At 43.8% G+C, this 23,541-nt stretch overlaps 1 long non-coding RNA gene across 2 annotated transcripts; it reads left to right on the top strand.

The window, feature by feature from the left end:
* Positions 1-1,158: 1,158 nt before the first annotated feature.
* LOC123333276 lies at positions 1,159-22,530 on the top strand. Of its 2 annotated transcripts, XR_006550535.2 has the most exons (3): positions 1,159-1,287; positions 2,018-2,129; positions 20,941-22,530. It is a non-coding gene; the product is annotated as an uncharacterized LOC123333276 (long non-coding RNA). The 2 variants fall into 2 exon arrangements; XR_006550536.1 differs by lacking the exons at positions 1,159-1,287; positions 2,018-2,129 and adding an exon at positions 4,972-5,034.
* The last annotated feature ends 1,011 nt before the right edge of the window (positions 22,531-23,541 follow it).

The raw sequence follows: 23,541 nt of genomic DNA, 5'->3' as shown, positions 1-23,541 counted from the left end.
GGTAGACAAAGAATATAAAGTAAATAAATAACTTATGGTATCTGATATGATCAAATATAATAAGAACTATAAAGACAAAATAAGGGAGGGCAAGGGAATTTGGGATCTTGACGACAGAGGGGGTGGGATATGATAATTTTAAATTGGATTGTCAGAGAAGATCTCATAGAGGAGATGACATTTAGACAGGCTCGAGAAGGTTGAGGGGTGAGCCATACAGACCTCTAGGGAAGAACATTTTAAGCAAAGGAAATGCCAGTGCAAAGGCCCTGAGGTGGAGGTATGCTTGTCATGTTCAAGCAAGGGAACTGCAGTAAAGAGAATAGTAACAGAAGAGACCAGATTAGTAACAGAAGGCAGGATCTTATAGGGTATTATAGTTTCCTGAAAGTAATTTGCCCTTTGTTCTGGGAGAAATAGACAGCTACTAAAAAGATTTTGAGCAGACGGGTAACATGACCAGTTTGGAGGCAATACCCTCGTTGTTACTAAGAGGGGAGAGATTATGGCCACCAGGGGGTTAGTAATGGAGGGGCAAGAAGTGGTCAGATTGTGCATATATTTTGAAAATATGCAGATACAATGGGATTTCCTGATAGATTGGATGTGAGGTATGAATGAAAGAGAGGGGTTAAAGATGGGGTTAAAGAGGCCTCAAGCTTTGGGGCCTAAGCAACTGGAATAATGTAATTGGAATTATTTGGGAAGGGGAAAACTGGATGGAGGGGATTTGGTGGTAGAAGTAGGATGGAATGAGAGAGCAGAATAAAGTTTGAGAAATCTATTAGAAATACATAAGTAAAGAGAAGACAGTTGGGGATACAAATCCAGAGCTTGGGGTAGGTGTAGGCTGGAGGTACAAAGTCGGGAGTCTTTGAGCAGAAAGATGAGACAACCAGGGGACCAAGAAGAAAAGATGTGGCCATCAGAAGAGTAGGAGAAGCCACAGAGGTAAAAGCTAAACCAAATAAATGTGGGGTCCTAGAAACCAAATGGCAACCCACTCCAGTGTTCTTGTCTGGAGAATCCCAGGGACGGGGGAGCCTGGTGGGCTGCCGTCTATGGGGTTGCACAGAGTCGGACACGACTGAAGTGACTTAGCAGCAGCAGCAGTAGCAGAAACCAAATGAGGAAAGCATTTCCAGGAGGAAGGAATGATCAAAGGCGTTAAAGGCTGCTGATTGGGCAACTGCCATTAATTTAAGTCATGTGGAGGTCCTTGGTGCCCTTGATTCATCAGAGTGATGAGAGGGAAGGCTGATTGGAGTGGACGCTAGAGAATATCAGGTGAGGAATTAGAGACAGACTATAGACAGAATTTTTCCAATTCTTTTTTCTTTCTTTTTTTTGGTCATGCAGAGTGGCATCCAGGATCTTAGTTCCCTGACCAGAGATCAAATCTGAGTCCCCTGAAGTGGACACATGGCATTCTAACCACTGGACCATCAGAGAATTCCCTAGATAGATCTTTTGAGGCCTGCTTTTTTGGGGTATCAGCTAGAGGAGAAAGTGGAGTATAAAAAGGTTTTCTTTTGAGAGTAGATTTAGTAGCATGTTTTTATGCTATGTGTAGATGAAATTATTACTCTTTTATATTGAAATTTATCTTTGAGATACTCTATCATATCCTTAGGACCTTCAGTTAGTCAAACCTTCGTCTTTCACCTGGGATATTGACACTTTCCTGGCTACATTAGTGTCTTTATTCAGTTGGATAATAATGGTGAATCTTCCGATCTGAAATTTCTCACTCACATGGATTCTGAATGCCTCTTGCTCTTTTGACACGCCCAATGAGCTACACCAACACTAGTTCATCCTTAACATTCTTAATCTCTGTTCCTAGTCTCAGGTTCCACAGTGATGCTGGAGAAAGAGACAGGGTGATCTTTCACTCACCCATCACCTCCTGCCTCATCCAGGCCTTGGTACTGTGCTGTATTTCCTGTATCTTTTGTTCCTTACCTATTGAATTGATCCCTGTGACTGAGTCTAGACTAAATGAGAGCATTTGCAGGTCATGTGCCGCCTGGAAGTTCTACTCTGCTGGCCAAAGGACAGGATGGCTGTAAAGCCCTGCAGCATCTCTGCAGCCAAGCAAGGTGGAGCTCACAGGCAAGCAAGAGGAGGTATGCCTTTTGCACAAGAGCAGCGGCAGCTGGCTTTGGCAGGAAGACCCAGGGGAGCAATGTGAATCTCTTTAGAAGTATAATGGGACCATGCCCTTGGGGGTGGGAAGGTGGGGGTGGTGGTGAGCCCTGAGAAATCACAGGCAGACACTGAGAATCCTCTTCTGTGTATACAAAACCCCTGCTGCTGGAGATGGCCGAGAGGCGACAGCGGAGAGTGAGGCCCAGAGGGGTGAGTATATGGCACCCAGCTGGGCTGAACAGAGAACGGGACACACACTGGACAGGGACTGAGAAATGTTCCTTTTGCTGCCCAGAGGTCTCAGGTGTACAGAGTTGAGTTAATCATGCTACTTGGTTTCCTCAATCTCTCTCTCCCCAGCCCCATGGAACCATCTTACCATTACCTCCTGAGAGGGGTTATTTGCAACTGTGACAAAACACACGCATTTTAAAGTTAGCTCGTGTTTATAAAACTGCCAGACTATAGCTTTTATTCCATTGTGAGGGGTCAGTCTTTAACTTTGTTTACCTACATAAAAGGCAAGCTCAAATGACCAGAAATTGCATTCATTCTGGAATAGCAGAGGAATTGCACTTCAGGGAACACTTGCTGTAGCAAGCTGCCGGTAAATCTGTTGAGAGTTTGGGGTGGGCTGTATTTAAGGGCAAGGGATGGGCTTCCCTTGTGGCTCAGCTGGTAAAGAATCTGCCTGCAATATGGGAGACCTGGGTTTGATCCCTGGGTTGGGAAAAGGAAAAGGCTACTCACTCCAGTATTCTGGCCTGGAGAATTCCATGGACTGTCCGACAAAGAGTCGGACACAACTGAGTGACTTTCACTTTTTACTTTCAATGCAAATAGGAGAGGTCTAGCCAGAGTCCAGGCGGTAAATTGACTGGCTTGAGAATGGACAGGGAGAGATTCTTGGATGGTTTTCATTTGTCAGGACATAAGTCTTGGTCGTCTGTAAATCAGGTATTTACAGGGAAATCAATCTCTCAGTTCTCTTAAGTTCAGTTCTCCTCAAGGCTTGTGTGTGTGATTTTCTCCCATTTTGTAACCTCTGGTTTCATTTTTAGATTGAAGTGCTTTCACATCCTTTTTGATATTTTCATCATGAGTTAACCCCACCCAGGTATAGTTAAAAGTATATCAGAAGTGGATAGAATCAACTGTGGACTAAAAAATACAGTCACAACCAAAAAGTGAAAGTGTTAGTCACTCAGTCATGTCTGACCCTCTGTGACCCCATGGACTGTATGGACTGTAGCCTGCCAGGCTCCTCTGTCCACAGAATTCTCCAGGCAAGAATACTGGAGTGGGTTGCCATTTCCTCTCCAACCTGAAAGTAGAGTTATTTTATTTGGTGGGAATGTTTAGGACTCCCAAGTCTGGTAGACAGCATCTTAGTATTTCTGAGAATACTGCTCCCAGGAGGCAGGAGGAGGAGTCAGGCTATATACAAGTTTGCAACAAAGGGAGCAGGCAGGCTGAACATCAAAGATCAGATATCAAATTAAGGAATTTAGCATTCTTAGAGAAGATGCAAGCCTCTGGGCTCCCTGAATGCATTCCTTTCATATGCACCTCAGCTACCTGGAGCCAAATCCTATTTCCTTGATCACCTTGAGGAGTGGCAGATGGCTGCTTCTTACATTCCCCACCCCCAGCTCCTCAGCAGTCACCAAGGCGGGGTGACGACATCTGCTGGATCACAGCTTTGGGAGCCGTAGTTCACCGTAAAGAAGGTTGAGCACCGAAGAATCGATGGCCTCACACTTGGAGGCCAGAAATCGCTGATGGCTGTGACATTTCTTGTTTATTGCTACGGCAGGAGATAGCTTCATTTCACACAACAACTATGGTCAAGGTTTTTGTACCCAGAGTTAGCATTTATTTTCTCATTCAGGAAATACTGAATGTCCACTACATTTTAGCATTGTTTTTATTTTTCTTTCAATTTACAAAACTACTACATTTATTTACACCCACTGTCATGGTCCCTGTGCTGGTTGAAAAAGAATTTCTAGACACGAGGCAGAAGGAAAGGAGAATCAAGTTTATTAGAGGTGGTGGTGGGCAGGTCGCAACACCCACCTGGGGTGACTTTGACACCAGTGAATTCTCTGACCCCAATGGGGTGTCCTGCAATTCAATACTGACACTACTCAGAGTTGGTGCAGATCTCACAGTTTAAAGACTCAGAAGCACAGGACTAGACACCAGGTGTAAGTTCCTAGCCATTCATACATCTAACCAACTGGCTATGAATTAGAGGTTCTCAGAACTCTTTTCCTAGGTTCCACAGTTTGCTACAATGGCTCGCAGAACTCAGGAACACAGTTTACTTGTGCTTACCACTTTATTACTAAAGAAAAACTCAGAAACAGCCAAATAGAAGAGATTCAGAGGCAAGAGATGCATATGGGGTGAGGGGATTGTGGGGAGGTCCTGTGAGGAGCCATGCCAACCTCCCAGCACATCAATGTGTTCCCTAACCCAGAAGCTCTCTGAATATCACTCAAGAGTTTTTATAGATCTCAATCTCCCCCACCTTCCCCTAGTCCCCCACCTTCCTCTTCCTTCTTGGAGGTTGGTGGGTGAGGCTCAAAGTTCTAACTCTAATGATTTGGTCTTCCCAGAACCAGTCACATCTAGGGCCCCACCCTAAATTGCCAGATTAGCATAAACTCAGGCTTCCTGGTGGTTCACTGGTAAAGAATCTGCCTGCAGTGCAGGAGACTTGCAGGAGACACAGGTTCTATCCCTGGATTGGGAAGAAAGGAAACGGCAGCCCACTCCAGTATTCTTGCCTGGAAAATCCCATGAACAGAGGAGCTTGGCAGGCTACAGTTTATGCAGTTGCAAAGAGACGGACATGAATGAGCAACTAAACAACAGGTATGATCAAAGGGGCTTGTTAAGGATAACAAAAGATACTCCTGTCACTCGGGAAATTCCAAGGCTTTCAGGAGCTCTGTGCCCCAAACTGGGGATGGAGACCAAATATATTTTTGTATCCTGCCACACCACCATTTGTCAGTGTCTGCCAGATCCCTGCCTCAGATCTGAGCTTCAGCCCCCAATCTCGGGTGTTAGCTGCTAACAGTTGCTTGCTAGGAATTGCGCTCAGCTGAGGACCATCAGCTCATCCAAGGTTACAGATGGCTCCCTCCCTGGGGGAAGTCAGCTTCCAATGCCTTGGTTGATGGGGGCAGGGCAGAGCGCCTGTGAAGGACCTTCCCAGCTTTAGGCTGTATTGTGACTGCATTCTACTCCTTTCCTCTCCATCCATTCCTATTTCTTCCTGCCCCATGATGTTGATCCCAAGGGCATTCCCTAATGAAACCTCCGCACGCAAATCTCTCAGCGTCAGTTTCTAGGAACCCACCGGAGACACCAGGCCTGATGCTTGGAACTTTACATGTAACATATAGTCCAGTTTTCTTAACAAGCCCTTAAGATAGACGTTATTAGCCACTTTGGAGAAGAGGATATGGAAGACTAGGAAAGTTGAATAACTTTCCCAAAGTCACAGAGCTACGGTGGGACTGACTTCAGTCTGCTTAACTTTAAAGTGAAGCTTTGTTCGCTGTGACACCTTAACCTATCGGTGGTTTCTGGTGGGAACCATGGGAAAGAGGCACTGGGGTCAGATCTGGTCTGGAGGGTGTTCAGAATTGCTGAGCTGTGAGGAAGAAATGAAAGTGAAGAAAGTCAGAGTGGGAGGCTGGAGAAATCAGCTCAACCACCCAACTGGGGAGCCCTAAATTGAGACTCTGTAGGTGGGAAGGGTCCAAAAGGAGAGAAGGAAAAATGAGTTCAGAAATCGAACAAGTACAACAATTCAGTGTTAGTCTGTAACTCAGAATTACTTCTGTGTGTGTCTTGGAGTATGTCAGTTGGGTGGACACATCTTTCAAGGAGTTAAATTAAGCGTAACATTGGCCACATCCCATAATTTTTGTGAATATTTTTCCTTTATGTGTATTTGTCACATGAAAAATTATTATGTGTCTAAGAGGTATAGGTTAACAAGTAAATTTATATTTTGATTTCTTCTTGCCTTCCTGCTTGTTCATCCTTCCATTAAGCCTTTAAGGAACACTTAATACATTAGACTGCAGAAGGCCAAAATTATCAATAAAACACAATTCCTATAGAGGCATTAACAGTCTAGTGGGAGAAACAGACATTTAAACAACAATAACAAAGACAAAGAAGCCCGTAAAGAAGGTCTGAGCACCCCGTGGAGGGAGCCATGAACTCTGACAAGTAACAGTCCTAGAGGGGTTTAAGGAAAATATCCCCTGGATTGGAAATCAGGTTATACTGAGAGCAAAACCAGAAGGAGCAATTCACAATGGAAAGATTAGCCATCAGAGAATCCAATGTGTTGTCTATAAATGCGTATCTCCTTTGCTTCAAGTCTTCAATGGCTCTCTATTTTCCTTGGAAATAAGTTCAAACCACTTACTATGACCTTTCTTTATTCCCGCTTACCTTTCCAATTTCGTCTCAGATTCCCAGTGATTAGGAAGCACAAGAAGTTTAGAATCACATGGGATAATACACAAGAGATTTAGTCCAGCGCTTGGCACTTGTGCCAGCACTTTCGGCCCAAACCACCTTCTCCATCACCTTTGTGGCACCAGAGCTGTGTCTCTGTCCTTCACATTTCTTCTCTGCAGACAGGCTCGCTTCTAGGCTCTGCCTATAGGGGGTATTAGAGAACAGCCACAAGGCTGGAGGAGGAAAAATGACGACTCCTCCCAGGGTCCTTCCTGTTCCAGAGAGCCTCATTCCCACAGTTTCTCCTCCAGAGCTGCAGGCCCTTTTCTGGTAGCAGTTGAAACCAGTTTGCAGTTTTTCTAACACCTGCAGCACCAGTTTCATTGTGCCCCCTCAGAAAGCAGCCCCAGCAGAGGTGAGGGGTTTGGGGTTGTCACAATTCAGGGGGCGTGTCTGTGTCTGGGTGCTGTGTGCTGTGTGCTTAAGTCCCTCCGTGGTGTCTGACTCTCTGCAACCCCACGGAATGTAGCCCGCCAGGCTCCTCTGTCCATGGGGATTCTCCAAGCAAGTATACTAGAGTGGGTTGCCATGCCCTCCTCCCAGGGATCTTCCCAACCCGATGATCAAACCCAAGTCCCCCACATTGCTGGCGGGTTCTTTACTGTCTGAGCCACCAGGGAAGCCCAAAGTCTGGGTGCATTGGCATCTAATGAAGAGACACCAGCGATGCTGCTAAACATCCTGCAATGCACAGGACAGCCCCCACTGCAAAAAATTACTCAGCCCAAAATGCCAACAGCATTGAACTTGAGAAACTCTGTGTTAGAGTCTTCTTTTTGCCCTTTTCAGTTCATTTTATATGATTTTAAACAATTCTTACATTGAATTCTCTCTGATTAAATGATTGTCATGGTTTTTGACCGAATCCTGACTGATTCAGCCCTCAATAGTGTTGGAAGAAACTGGATGACTAGGAGAAAGTTGAAGATACCCATGGTTAAATCTCAAAAATATAATTAATGGTAAATGAGTTCATTCTTTAAGTCATGAATTAAAAACATAATTTCTAAAATGGATAAGTCAAGAAACAGTGGTATTATTTATAATACCACTCTCTCAGGGTGTTATAAATATATAACTCTCAGAGAGTTATAATATAACTCTCTCAGGGTGGGGCCTGAGAGAAGGGGGTCAGAGGAATGCTGATTTAGTTTTAAGCTCTTCTGTGAATGCATGCATGCTCAGTTGTGTCTGATGCTTTGCGACCCTGTGGACTGTAGCCCACCAGGCTCCTCTGACCATGGGATTCTCCAGGTAAGAATACGGGAGTGGGTTGCCATGCCCACCTCCAGGGGATCTTCCAACCCAGGGATCGAACCCGTTTCTCCTGCATCTCCTGCACTGCAGGCCGATTCTTTACCACTTAGCCACTGGGGAACCCCCAAGCTTTTGTATACTATTTAGTAAGACCTCGGAGGAGGCAATGGCAACCCACTTCAGTACTCTTGCCTGGCAAATCCCATGGACAGAGGAGCCTGGTAGGCTGCAGTCCATGGGGTCGCTAGGAGTCAGACGTGACTGAGTGACTTCACTTTCACACATTGGAGAAGGAAATGGCAACCCACTCCAGTGTTCTTGCCTGGAGGATCCCGGGGACGGGGGAGCCTGGTGGGCTGCCGTCTATGGGGTCGCAGAGTTGGACACGACTGAAGCGACTTAGCAGTAGCAGTAGTAAGACCTATGCTCAGGTATTATTTTGATTAAAATATTTTAAGAAAAAAAATCCACTACCACTCAATAAATATCATACAATGAAGCCTCAAGCTGGTGACTGACAGATATGTTTTGTTTGGCCTTCATTGTATTTTTTAAATGGCCAATATCGCACAAAAAAAAAAGAAAGTTTACATAAAAGTACAGTTTTAACATTTTTCCTGAAAAATTAAAACTTTAGCAGTGATAAGCCTTCCTTTGCATAGGGTAAAGGAAGGTACTTGCATATGGTTAAGGAAGCATATCAGCTATGCTTGGGTCACTGCTCACTTTAGACAAAGTGTATGCTTTCCATTTTGCCACAGTTCCCATTACTCCCTGCTTCCTTCATTTGAGCTACTGGCTTGTTCCTATAGGTACTGGCGTTTGCAAGACTGATTAAATCATCTCAGTGTCTTATATCACAATGTCATCAACATACAAAGCAACAAAAGGAATTTGCATAAGAGTCACTGATTCAAGATTGGCAAAGCCTGGTACCACTAACTTTTTTGACCTCGAAGCCTGCGGGACCTTAGTCCCCCAACCAGTGTTTAAGTCTGTGTCCCCTGCATTGGAAGATTGGAGTCTTTCATGGGGCCCTGGGCCACGAGGGAAGTCCCCCATTGATTTTTAAATGAAGAAAGAGAACGGCTCCCTTGCACCAACTTACAATAAATCAAGGCACAGAGAGGTCAATAAATGACACAATGTCACTTGGGTACCCTCCACACATCATCTGTTTTTAATCAACATTTAAAAAGCACAGTAATCCTTGCAGTTTGTTCCATTGGTTTCTGTATTCACTAGGACACAAATACTAGAAAGCCAGCTCTGCTGCTGCTGCTGCTAAGTCGCTTCAGTCGTGTCCGACTCTGTGTGACCCCATAGACGGCAGCCCACCAGGCTCCCCTATCCCTGGGATTCTCCACGCAAGAATACTGGAGTGGGTTGCCATTTCCTTCTCCAATGCATGAAAGTGAAAAGTGAAAGTGAAGTTGCTCAGTCGTGTCTGACTCTTAGTGACCCCATGGACTGCAGCCCACCAGGCTCCTCCATCCATGGGATTTTCCAGACAAGAGTACTGGAGTGGGGTGCCATTGCCTTCTCCAAGAAAGCCAGCTCAAACCCAACTCTAAAACAAAACATCTAAAATGTGGATGGCTCACACAATCAAACCACAGGATACCAAGATTGGACCCTGAGTGATGGCATAAGCAGTTCTCTGGTTGTCTGTCTGTCCCTCTCTAATTCATATTTTCTATGTGTGTTGACTTCATTCTTTCAAGTTCCTCTTTGCGATGGGTGTTGCAGGCTAGAAAGAAGACGCTGACATAGATTTTAATGCTCAGGATGTTTATTAAGGAGTAACCTCAGGATTAGGGCTTCCCTGGTGGTTCAGTGGTAAAGTATCTACCTGCCAATGAAGGAGATATGGGTTTGACCCCTGGGTCAGGAAGATCCCCTTGAGAAGGAAATGGCAGCCCACTCTAGTGTTCTTGCCTGGAGAATCCCATGGGCAGAGGAGCCTGGTGGGCTTCAGTCCATGGGGTCATAGAGAGTCAGACACAAATTAGCTACTAAACCACAAAAATGACAACCCTCAGGATTAACACCTGTGGAAGGGAAAAGCTGGGTGCAGGACTGGGCAGAGAGAAAGCTGAGCTGTGATACAGCCCACATGCTGGCCTAGGCAGACCCATAAACTGTGGAGTTAGAATGGCTCCTCAGAGTTGTCCTGAGTTAGATGGAGATGGCCTGGCTGCTGCAGCCACCAGTCTTTGAATGTGGGCAGCCCAGGGCAGGGGTGACTTTGGGTGAAGAGGCTCTCTGTAGCTGAGGCAGTTCCTGAAGGCTGACAGCCCAAAGTTGAGTGCCAACAATAATCACAGCAGTTGGGCCAAGTCCTTCATCGGAGGGGGCTCTTGGCTCATCATCCAGTGGGGGATGTGACTGCCAGCCATTCTAGGGTCACATTCTAATAATTTTCCACCTAAGGGGAGAAAAAAAGGACCTTCTTTTTTTTCTTGTTTACAAATTCCAGGGAAGGACTCTTGCCTATCTTGAATCACATGCCTGTTCCTTGGGCCAGTAATTTGGCCAGGGGTGAGAACTATGATGGGCACATTCTTGGTCCTCTCCTTCCTTGTAAGAAGCTGGATGTTCCGCAGAGGACTGGGGTTGGCAGCCCCTACAGAACCCCACAGAGTCTTGGAAGAGCATTTTCCCAATGAAAGGGCTGGTGGTGCTGTAACCCCAAGAAGAAGGAGGGAGTGTATGGTTCCGACTCAAAAAATAGCTCTCACAAGTTTTCCCTTCATTGTTTCTCAGTCAGCCTTTCAATTTTGACCTGCTCCTCAAAGATGAGAGCAGCTGTACCCATTACATGGCTGGTAACTTGAGAAAGGCATAGGGCTACATACTTGGGGAGAACAAAATTCAGCCAGCCCTGCCATGCCCGCAGGGATAAAGGAGCAGTGACGTCTATCAGTTTCAGACCTCAGCCTAGCCTTATGACAGAGGCTCTACGTTAGTTCCCAGCTTTTGTACAATGCCCCCTCTCCTCCCAGTCATCCAATGAGAACTTGATGAGTCAGGAATTAATAGTCTGTCTTGAGCCTAGAGCTTCAGCCCGTCTTGATACATACTCCAAACACCTGCCAGCTCACCCTGGCAAGGTGCAAACCCCCACTCACTGTACTAGTGGAATAGTATCCTAGATCCTCTTGTTTGCTCCTACACTGCTTCCTCTCCATGCATGTCTCTGTTTCAGTTCCCAATTTTGTCTTCATCTTTCACTTGAGATCCTCCTGTTCTTTGACTTCGGTGACTGCCTTGGATCTTTCTGATCCTGACTTTTGGCTCCTAGTCAGCAACCCTCGGGGCTTCCCAGGTGGCATCAGTCGTAAAGAACCTGCCTGCCAATGCAGGAGACATAAGAGATGCTAATTCAGTCCCTCAGTCGGGAAGATCCCCCGGAGGAGGGCAAGGCACCCCACTCCAGTATTCTTGCCTGGAGAATCTCATGGACAGAGGAGTCTTGCAGGCTGCAGTCCATGGGGGCACAAAGAGTTGGACATGACTGAAGTGACTTGACACTCACGTGGCAACTCTCTGTTGGATTCATTGCCCACACCTGTCCTAGTCAACTCTGTGGTCCCCACTAACTTGATAGCCACTCTCCTGCTTGATCCCCTATGAGTGAGGCACAAAGGACCTCAATATGCTGCACTCTGTACAGCCACAGTTTTTTAAAGTAAATTGATGCTTTAGCTAAAGGTGTATTCTAATTTTATTTCATCTGTTTCTCAAGGGCTTTATTTATTTTTTTAAATTGTGGTAAAAGTCATACTTTGCCTACAAAGGTCCATCTAGTCAAAGCTATGGTTTCTCCAGTAGTCATGTATGGATGTGAGAGTTGGATTCTAAAGAAAGCTGAGTGCCAAAGAATTGATGCTTTTAAACTGTGGATTTGGAGAAGACTCTTGAGAGTCCCTTGGACAGCAAGGAGATCCAAACAGTCCATCCTAAAGGAAATCAGTCTTGAATATTCATTGGAAGGACTGATGCTGAAGCTGAAACTCCCATACTTTGGCCACCTGATGGAAAAGACCCTGATGCTGGGAAAGATCGAAGGCGGGAGGAGAAGGGGACCATAGAGGATGAGGTGGTTGGATGGCATCACTAACTCGATGGACCTGAGTTTGAACAAGCTCTGGGAGTTGGTGAAGGACAGGGAAGCCTGGTGTGCTGCCATCCATGGGGCTGCAGAGTCGGACACGACTGAGTGACTGAACTGAACTGAAAAGTCACTTAATGTGAAACATACTATTATAACCATATTTAACTGTACAGTTCAGTGGCACTGAGTACATTCACATTATTGTGCAGCTCTCACCATTATCCATCTCCCAAATGTTCACCTTCCCAAACTGAAACTCTGTCTCTGTTTTGATTCTTTGGAAGAAATTCAAATGGAAAAGCATACAGTGAATAAAAATTAGAGTTTTCCAAATAGGAAAACCCAGAAATCTGCCAAGAGACTCACAAAACAATACTTGCCTGTTGGGCTTCCCATGGTCCAGGGTCTGACCTTGCAGGCAACTGCATGTGATCATGTCAGTTGGTTGTATCTAGGATGTTAACTGATCCTACTGAAATTCCACAAGAGATTAAAAAGTATACATGAGAATGACAATTTATTATTTTACCGGGGAAATGTAACTATAAAGGGACTAGATACTTGATCCTTTTCGGCAGCATATTCACTCCTTTATGACAACTTCCAATTTTTCCTCATTTTATAAGGTATTCAGGAAAAAGGCAATAAAATACATTAATGACTTTCAGTAATGGGTACAGCAAGGGCGACATTGATGAACTGAACTATTGGCTGGCAGGCAGTGCCACCTTGTGGCAACTCCAAGTGTCCACTGGTCAGCAGAGGTGGGAAAGGGCACATTCAGTGTGTACGTGAAATGGTGGTCTGAGTGTCTGTGAAATATGAAAGTATCATTTGTGTAACAGGACAAACAGGAAAGATGCAGGAAAGTCAAGGACTGCCTCTGCAGAAAGATGCAGGAAAGTCAAGGACTGCCTCTGCTTTTTGCCTTGTGTTCACAATTATTTAGACCTCTTAATGTTCTCCCTCCGGTCAAGTCGTGCTGGCCTCAGAAGCGTTTGTCTTCTGAGCTGACTGCATACCTCTGAGCAGTTAATGTAATGTGTTTACATCTCCAAGTGAATGTTTATTTCCAAATGCTCAGAGGACAATTTACTGTGTCTCTGGTGTACAGGCCAAGTGACTTCCCACCGTTACAAGAGTCCAGGAAGTAGGGCCGGGCCTGAAATCTTGAGATGCTGTTGGAGCTGAACCACTGTGCCATGCCAGGCCTGCTTCTTCGTGCATCTCTTGAACAATCCATGTGATTCTGCTCTGTCATCTTCTACCTCGCTCCCCTCAACTACCCCGGGGGCTGCCAGAGACCTGCTTCTCCCGGGGATGTTTCCAGTTCTTGTTTTCTTTGCTTCATTTAGAAGAGTTGAATGACCTGGCTCATCCTCATCATTTCTCAACAGGACCTAGCTACGTGTCCACATGCCTGGCACTTGGGGATCAAGTTTCTGTTTTGACTTTGGGTGGCAGTTTGAGAACTGGACTGAACCTCTTTGCCTGTGTTTGGCATTTGATCATCTGTCCTGAGAAGACTTCCCGGCTCTGACCTCCTTCCCCTGTCCCTTCTTAGGCCTCTTCAGTTCCCTTTCCCTTCAATTCCCTTTCCCTTCAATTCCCTTTCTCCAGACTTGTTCTTGGGCTGGTGTTCCAAGTGAAACACTCCAAACGTTTGCTGGGCAAACTCGGTACAGTCCCAGAAAACTAAGTATCCTTCAGGCCAGTCTGACTCAGTATTCCTCGACAGAGGCAACCCCATTTCACAGCATGGCTGGTTCTCCAGTGCTGTGTTTAACATCATGGGGAAGGTCACATGCACTTTCCTGCCACAATAAAATAGGATGTGAGAGTGCCATTGTTACATGAGTCATTAGGAGATACAACACACTCAATTTAGTCTTCAGCTTAATGATTTGGCTCCAATAGTAAATAAATGGTGAACAAGATAAGTGATGAATAGAGTAAATGAAGAGTACAGTACATTTTTGGCATTGTAGAGGAAAATTAGGGGGAAATTATGCTGAGTTTTAGTGCATTCACATTTTTACATTAATTTATTACTTCTATCCACTGAGCATGTTTGCATGCTCTGTTTAATTTCCTTTCCATAAATGTATTCTGTAGGGTAGGACATTCTGATAGAGGGTCTCCTGTGTTAATTGGCTTCTCTAACTTATATTTTGTCACTTCCCACCTCAAATTCTATGCCCCAGCAATAGGAATGCCATTTACTGTCTCAAACATGCCATGCTCTTTGTACTTCTGATTCTTCTCTCATTATGCCTGAAACAGTGCCTTTACTCTTCCCACTTGTAACTGTTAGTCTGGTAATTTCTACCAATCCTTTACATTTTCATCCAGCAGTGTGGGAAAATGTCTCTAAGTCTCATGTCTGGGTAGGGTGCCCTCCTTATGTGCTCTCCAGATCAGAGCTTTCCAGGGTGCCCACCCCTGAGTGTGCTCAGACACAACTGCAAACCCAGTGCTTTATGTGATCGAGGAGATTGGTCCCATGCTTACTGTAACAGACAACACTTTATTTATTTATTGGCTATGCTGGGTCTTTTTTCTTCTTCTTCCTTATTCTGCTTTGGGTCTTTGTTGCTGCAAGGGCTTTCTCTAGATATGGCGCGCAGGGGCTACTCTTTGTTGTGATGCACGGATTTCTCTCTAAGAAGCTTCTCTTGTTGCAGAGCAGGGGCTCTAGGCTGTGTGGGCTTCAGTAGTTGAGGTTCGTGAGCTCTGGAGCACAGGCTCAGTAGTTGTGGTGCCCGGGCTTAGTTGCTCCACGGCGTGTGGAATCTTTACAGACCAGGGATCGAACCCATGTCCCCAGCACTAGCAGGCAGATTCTTGTCCACTGTGCCACCAGGGAAGTCCTCAGGCCACACTCTTGAGTACAACATTAAAAAAAATTAAATAACTCTCCTCTTTAGCACAGACCTATTTTTGTTGAGTATTTTTACAGTGTGCATATGCTGTCAAGGCAGCAGAAATTCTGAAACTGAATTATTATAGTGATATTTACAGTGAATGAGTGATTTTTCTATTTTCTAAATTTTAAAAATATTAATACTGCATGTGTGGGGTTCAGAAACCTAAAGGCAAACTTGGGGAAAAATTTAAAAAAAGGAAAACTAAAATCTTTGCAAAATTTTTCAGAACTTTGATTTGCTTTGACATTTACTAGTAGGAATGAATTAAAGATAAATGTCCCTAAACAACATTTTTATTAATAGAATATTTATTTCTCGAAAGTGAAAGTGAAGTTGCTCAGTCATGTCTTGACTCTCTGCGATCCCATGGACTGTAGTCTACCAGGCTTCTCTGTCCATGAGATTTTCCAGGCAAGAGTACTGGAGTGGGTTGCCATTTCCTTCTCCAAAAGTTTCTATAAATTACATGGCATACATGCATACCTATATGGTTAAAGTGTGAAGATATGAATGGAGAAGGAAGGAATGTTTGGGTTGTTTCAACCGTATCTGTGGCAGTTTTTTTCCCTTAGCTTTATTGAGATATAGTTGATGCATAACATCATATAGTTTAAAGGTATATAACATAAGGATTTGATATACGTATGTATTGACCAGCATAGTGAAGTTTAGTTAACCATCACCTCACAGAGTTACATTTTTTTTTTCTATAATGAGAACTTATAAGATCTACTTTCTTGGCAATTTTTAAGTATTGTCAACTCCTGTCACAATGCTGTATGTTACATCCCCAGGAATTACTTATCTTGTAACTATAAGTTTGTACCTTTTAACTACCTTTATCCATTTCCCTGTTCCTCTGTAGTATTTTATTTCAGGTGGTGTAATGGGTGAACCAGTGTTTATTATTCTTTTAAAAATTAAATTTAAAATCCATTTTTCCTTCAGTTCAGTTCAGTCGCTCAGTTGTGTCCGACTCTTTGCGACCCCATGAATAGCGGCACACCAGGCCTCCCTGTTCATCACCAGCTCCTGGAGTTCACTCAAACTCATGTCCATCGAGTCGGTGATTTTTCCTTACTCCTCACTTAATACACTGAAAGTAGTGTCCAGTTAACAGCCTCCTCAGGAAGCACACATCTTGCTCTTGCCATGCCCACGGCATTTTCTATTTCCCTCCTCTTGGTGCTGATGACATTGGACTGTGTTTTGATGGAGAAGGGTGCTTCATTTTCTCTGTCTCTCCCAGTGGACTGATCTCTTTGTTTTATTTTTGGCTACACTACACAGCTTGTGGGATCTTAGTTCCCTAACCAGGGATTGAACCTGTGCCTGTAGTAGTGAAAGCATGGAGTCCTAACCACTGGACTGCCAGGGAATTCCCTGGACTGTGAACTCTTAAGCACAGGGGTCATTGATTCCTCACTGCTGTCTCCTTAGCCCTATGTACAAGGCTCACACAGAATTGATGCTTAATAAATTTGTGGAATTGGCAGGTGGCTGGGTGGATGTAAGGTGGGATGATGTCCTCTGAGCAGCCAGCTAAGCAATGCCAAAATTCTAGCCCATAGGTTTCCACCACTGACTCCTTCTCTCATCCTCTTTCCTCCTAAAAAACATCCTCAAGGGGCTATTTAAGTAATAGGTCTTATAGAGAATATACACACATGGCAAAACCTTGTCCACAGCTACAATTCCCTAAAAAAGAGCTCTCCTGGGGGTTCAGAGAGATTTCAGTTGCTCTCTGAATGATTTTAGAGAGGAAGGGTAGAGATACTCCCATTTATTCATTACCTACCATGTGATACTTTCACATATAATGTTCTCATTGAGGGGTTCCCCAGGTGGTTTCCCAAGTGGCTCAATGGTAAAGAATCTGCCTGCCAGTGCAGGAGACGCAGGAGATACCAGTTCAATCCCTGGGTCAGGAAGATCCCCTGGAGTAAGAAATGGCAACCCACTCCAGTATTCTTGCCTAGAAAATTCCATGGAGGGAGGAGCCTGGCAGGCTACAGTCCATGGGGTTGCAAAGAGTCGGACATGACTGAGAACGCACACCATTCTCATTTAGTCCTCATAACCATGCTGTAAGGCAGGTATCACTATTGCTCTATGCACTGATGAGAAAACAGGGCTGCAGAGAGATGATGGATCCTGACCAGGTTCCAAGGTGGAGCCCAGGCTTACCTTCCGGTCTACCTGGCACCAAAGCACAAATGTATTCCTTTATCACATACTCGGGGCTGTTAAGGAGGCTTTGACCTGAAATGAACCTTAGAGGTTATCCATGTAATCCACTTTTTGCTATTAAAATATTTTTTTTTTAAAAAAGAAGAGCTTTGTAGCATTTCTCTTGCCAAATAGGATTTCGCCAAGAGAAACAAAGGATGCCCAATTATCCCTTAAGTCTGTAATTGATTGAGCAACTCTTAAAATTAGCCAGGAACCTTTTTGGCCATATTGGGTGAGTGAGGCATGCCCTGCCTTTTTACATATCTGGGACATGAATTCTGGCTTAGGTTCTCCTAGCACAGAGATTGCTTTTGTTCATCTGCAAAAGCAGCCCACTGGCCTCCTTTACCCCTGCTTCTGCTGCCAGGTCGACTTATTTACTTATTAACCAACGTTTATTGCACACTTGCTATCTGTCAGGGTCAGGACTAGGCAGATAGTCTAGGTGACTAGATTGAATCATCTCAGTTAATCCTAACTATGACCCTATGAAGATAGGAATATAATTAACCCTATTTTATCCTTAGGGGGAAAAATATTGCTTACTCACAGAGACTGTAATTGGTAGACCTAGATTGGGATCCAGACCAGTGTGAATCAAGAACCTGTGTTTTCGCCAGTTTATGAGCTTGCCCCATAGGCAACAACGCAGTCATGCTGGTATGACATCGATACATTGCTCTCTGAACACCGCATTACTGCCTCCCACTGGTCAGCATTTGCTATTGGTCTGAGTTGCATGTAACAGGTTGACTTTTCTCTTTCTTTCTTTCTTAATAACAGATCTATGGTTTGTAGAACTATCAGGCACATCTACAGAATCACAAATCCCTTTCATAAGTAGAAAAGATTTCCTTTGTCTGGATTTTTAAAGTTTTCCTTAGAAAGACCCCTTTTGTTGAGCAAAGGCAGGTAATTCTGTTTTCAAGATGGGCACTGGGAAAAAGGGAACACAGATCCTTTAATGTTAGTGGCTGTTTCCAGATGGCTGTATAATCGAAGCAGAATGGTCAAGGGTAAAGCCATTTTTTGAAGATCTTTGTGAACAGGATTAATTTGGTGAGATTTATATCACGTCTAGAACTTTTCCATCACACATTGTTTATTTGTTTTTCAATTAAGAGGAGTTTATTTCTTAGGTAACACAAATATAAACAGACAGTAGGAAATACCCACAGGACTGAAACTGGAGAAGTAGTGGTGTAATGGAAACAGTTGTAGGAGAAATTTCTTGAAGCTCTGTTTATGATCACCTCCTTTTGGGAGATGAGGAAAGGAAAGCAGATGTTGGCCTGTGGGATACTTTACAGAGATTTGTTTATGATTATGTCATCCTGAGTAGAAGGAGAAGGAAAAGAGATCCTTACTGTTTAGTTTGGAATGTGGGATCAATCAGGGATAATTGGGCATTGATGAGCAAGGCTTGGCCACAGACTATGAAGCCAGTACTAATGAGAGGAGGAAGATTAGTGAGAAACTGGTCCTGCTCCCATGAACAGGAAAGAGAGTGTGTTGGTGTTAAGCCTTAAACCAGTTGGAGGTGTGTTTTTTTTTTGTTTTTTTTTTTTTGTTTTTTTTTGTAGTGACATCTTTCAGGTTCAAGTTACAACTTCCCACATAGAAAAAGTAACCTGAATTGGGGCTCAGTATCAGTCCAGACTTAGTCTCAGAGGGTCACTAATATCACCTCCATCCTGAGGAAGAATACCCAGCCTGTGAGGGTACCCTAGAAGCCAAGAGTCATGGAATGTGTGTTGGGTGGCGTGGTGGGGGTGGGGGCATGGGGCATGGGGTGGCGGGGTGGCAGGGTGGCAGGGGAGCAGCGAGGGGGCAGTGAGGAATGATGCAGGGGGAGTAGGGCATGGTGCCAAAGACTTCTATTCCATCTCTTTTAGCCTGTCACTTTTCTCTTTTTAAACACCCTGCTGCTTCTGCTAAGTCGCTTCAGTTGTGTCTGACTCTGTGTGACCCCATAGACGGCAGCCCACCGGGCTCCCCGTCCCTGGGATTTTCCAGGCAAGAACACTAGAGTGGGTTGCCATTTCCTTCTCCAGTGCATGAAAGTGAAAAGGGAAAGTGAAGTCGCTCAGTCGTGTCCGACTCTTCGCGACCCCATGGACTGTAGCCCACCAGGCTCCTCCGTCCATGGGATTCTACTGTTCTTGATTAGATCTTACTCTATGGGCGGGCTGAGAAGGATTCTTTTCATATCTATTCTACAGAAACATCTCCAGCCAACTTACAGATGCCATCTACCATATAGAACTAGAGAAATCAGGAGATGGCAGACCTTCTGCCTCTGCCTCTAACTAGCTGTTGACCCTGAGTCGGTCACTTAAACTAAGTCCAGGCTTCAGATGTATTGTCGGGAAAAGGGGTGGACTGAGCAAAGGATGATTTCGAAGGTCTTTGTCAGTGCTGAAATTTATAGGGCCAGTGTATTTCTATAAAATTCATTTGTGGTTTTTTGTGTCTGTTCATAAGTCATATTTCAATGGCCATGAATAAAACTTAGTAAAGGACGAAAATACAATTATGGTGGTAAGCATGTGTCTACAATGGATGTTTCTGTTTGGAAGATTTCCCCACCTCATGTCACCTTGTCTAGCAATGAGGGAGTTTCTACATTTGCTAAGCTGAGCCTTGACAAATTTATACCTAGCTCCTTAAAAGAAAAATTTGCGGAGAACTCCTGAGAGTTTGTAACATTTTTAGAGGGTCCTTAAAGTTATTCATTATAACTTTAAATGCAGTATTTATTAAATACTATCATAGCCTTGGATAATCATTTAGGTATTATTGAATTTTAAGCAAATACAATGCTTAGTAAAGCCTAAGTCTTTACATAATCATCTCTTTTACTTCATTATAACTTCTCTGTTTTTAAATCTGCCTTGCCTACTAAAGTATGAGCCCCTTGAACATACAAACCATATTTTATTTCTCTTTCTATTCTCTATTACTGAGTATAGTATTCTTTTAAAATTTTTTTATCTACTTATTTTTGGCTGTGCTGGATCTTCATTGCTGCATGGGCTTTTCTCTGGTTGCAGTGATTAGGGGCTATTCTCTAGTTGTGGTGAGCAGGCTTCTCACTTCAGCTACTTCTCTTGTTGCTGAGCACAGGCTCTAGGGCAAGTGGGCTTCAGTAGTTGCAGCTCCCAGGTCCTGGAGCGTAGGCTCAATGCTCTGGTACATAGGCTTAATTACTGTGTGGCACATGGGATCTTCCTGGATCAGAGATCAAACCCATGCCTCCTATGTCAGCAGGCAGATTCTTTAACCCTGAGCCACCAGGGAAGCCCCCTGAGTATAGTATTCTCACTCAATAGTTGAATTTTGAATAAATGAAAATTAACTCACTGTCCATCCATAGTAACAATTCAAACTTAAGTCATACTTTCTTCATGCATTAAGAAAAGCACAGTCTGGGAACTTCTGTGGCGGTTTAGTGGTTAGGACTCCATGATCATCAGGGGACATGGGTTCAATGCCTGATCAGGGAACTAAGATCCCACATGTTGTGCTGTGCTGCCAAAAGATTAAAAAAGAGAGTACAGTCTTGTGGGACTCATGAGGTTCACCTGGAAGTCTTCTCAGCCTCCTCCTCCCTCTTCATTCATACAACTGGTGGTGATGGAAGAGATGTAGTTCAGAAAGACTTACCAGATGATTATAATACACATATTTCCTATCTTCCAGAGTGAAAAAGAAGAGTGCATTCAAAAGCTGCACATTTCCCAGCCATTCCTGCGGTGGGCTCTATAGCCTGTGGAGTTCGCAGCCTGCTGAAGGACACTCAAGACGTGTGAGGCAGCACAGTGAGTTGGGGTGGAGTGGAGACAGAGTTTTTCTCTACTGTGCAAGCCTGCATGGCAGCAGAGGAAGAAAAGAATAAAACGCCCTTCTTTGAATGCCTGCTCTCCTTCCCTGAAGGCAAGGAAACCATGCACACCTAAACTGAAGTCTCATGCACCAGGAATAAGCATGTTTTTAAGGACTCCTTGTTGATGCAACTGACACACAGAGAAGAAAAAGGGGAGTAGACAACTATTTGATATTTCTATATCAAAATAAATCAGCAACCTACCTTTCAAGCATCAAATTAATATGAAGCTGTTCACAAAGCAATCTTGCCAAAAGGAGGAAATATCAAATATTTGGAAACATTCAACCCAAAATGAAACTGCATGAAGTAGAAACATTTGGACTGAGTGTTGATTGGAAACAAAGGAACATCCATGAGCTTTATGGAGGTTTGAGATCTTGAGCTCAAAGACCTTCTCCTCAGAGGGGTTTCCCTGATCACCTGAACGAAAGCAGCCTCCTGGTTCGCAGTCAGTGTATCTCATCGTGTTGCTCCATTTTACTTTTTCCACAGCACACGTCATCTAAAATTACCTTGTTTTTGTGTTTGTTTTCTGTAGCATGTCCTTAAGTGCAGGCATCCTGCCTTATTTTCCACGGTGTCCCAGCTCCATGGCAGCAGGAAGTGCTCAGTACATACTTATTGACAAAGTGACAGGGTGAATATCATGCATGGCTCATTGGAGCTAGTTCCTCAAAACATTTTTCATGATGGAAAAGTGTCAGAAAAAAAAAAATTCACTCTGTTCAGGATTTGCCTCAAAAGAATGATTGGAGAATTGCCATGGTATAGTCATGAACAGCACAGAAACTTCAGAATACCTGAATGTATCTCCTGTAGAACCTGGAAAAGCACCTACTAAAGATCTATCAAGTGAAAATTTCAGCATTTAGTTCAAGTTTGTGCTCATAGCATTAAGAACACATTATTTATTTTGAAACACTCAGGCAGTGGGACCCAGAATGTAGCAGAAGAATGAGAGATGAGATTCCTTTTAAAATAAACGCCATGCTTAAAGAATGCCTATACTTACTAAGCTCAAAAAATATTTTCTTCTGTCTCCCATGAAAGCATAAATCTATTCAAAGTCTTTAAAATGAAGCATGGCACATAATTTGTTCTCTTTGGTTGCTTTATACAACAGCACAGAGGGTGGAAGCAAAGATGGTAGTTCTGATTCAAACTCTGCCGCTCACTTGCTTGAGTAGATCACTTAATATCTGTTCACAATTAGAAAGGCAAAAACACCCATCAATATTCTTGCCCTTCCCAGAGTGGCTGTTACACTCCAGGCATGTAACCTGTAAGAAAGTGCTGAGTTTTAGTGCTAAATATTAAGAGTTGTAAGGATAGTAATTTTTTTTACATTGATGATAAAAGGATGTGTCAACCTAAATAAAGAGATAAACTGAGGCAAGCTCAAATTACTAGTAATTGTGTTGTGTTCACTGGTTAGGAGATGAGTCTCAGCCTTCGTAGATCAGGCTTTTGGATCTTAAGTTCGGTTTTTCTGAGGGCGAATGCATGAGTGTCTCCATTTCATATCCTCCAGTTCCATTTCAGATCAAGATCCTTTCACAGATGTGATATTATGACTTTGGTGGAGAATGTAATTCTATTTCAGTGGTTATAGCAAAGCACTTAACTGCCAGACCTAGCCATACTGCTTGCCTTCAAGAGCAAATGAAGTGGTAAATGCAAGAAATGGGGACAGAATAGAAGCTGAAATTATGGAGTCATTGCTGGACTCAGGGGGGTCAGATCTCAGCAGTGTGTTTATCAGAAATTTAGCAACTGGGAATAGATACTTAGAAATCTAATTATAAGATCTCTTATCTACAGTAAGAGAGCTAAATTGGAAAATTATCTCCTGATCCCTTCTACTTATTTCCATTAACATTCAAATAGTCAATCTTTTCCTACTCCACTCGTTCTCTTCCAGCCTATCAAGGCTTCCTTCTCACACTAAAAAATCCTATTTTCCCTCATGAAAACTTACCTCCTGAGCCATCAACCTTCATGGTTTATAAGAGAATAGGCTAAAATGTTATTATTTTTGGATCATAAGATTATGAGTAACATTTTCTTATTTTATTTTTCTGTTGTACCAAATTTTCCATAATGAGCATTTATGCTTTTCATTCTAAGAAGAAAAACAAGGAAGCAGATTAATTTAGGCAACATTACTCAAAGAGTATTTTATTTTAGATAATGCTAATCCTAGGCGATATCCTACAGACCAAATTATTTGGTTGATCTGGGTCTTTGTTGCTGCTTTCTCTAGTTGTGGTGAGCGGGGGCTACTCTAGTTGAGGTGCTCAGGCTTCTCACTGTGGTGGCTTCTCTTGTGAGCACTGGCCGTAGGCGTACGAGCTTCAGTAGTTGCAGAACCGGGGCTCAGTAGTCGCGGCTCCCGGGCTCTAGAGCACAGGCTC

The sequence above is a fragment of the Bubalus bubalis genome, chromosome 4 (genome assembly GCF_019923935.1).
Source record: "Bubalus bubalis isolate 160015118507 breed Murrah chromosome 4, NDDB_SH_1, whole genome shotgun sequence".
NCBI classification, from domain to species: Eukaryota; Metazoa; Chordata; class Mammalia; order Artiodactyla; family Bovidae; genus Bubalus; species Bubalus bubalis.
This window is presented reverse-complemented; position numbering and strand designations above follow the sequence as displayed.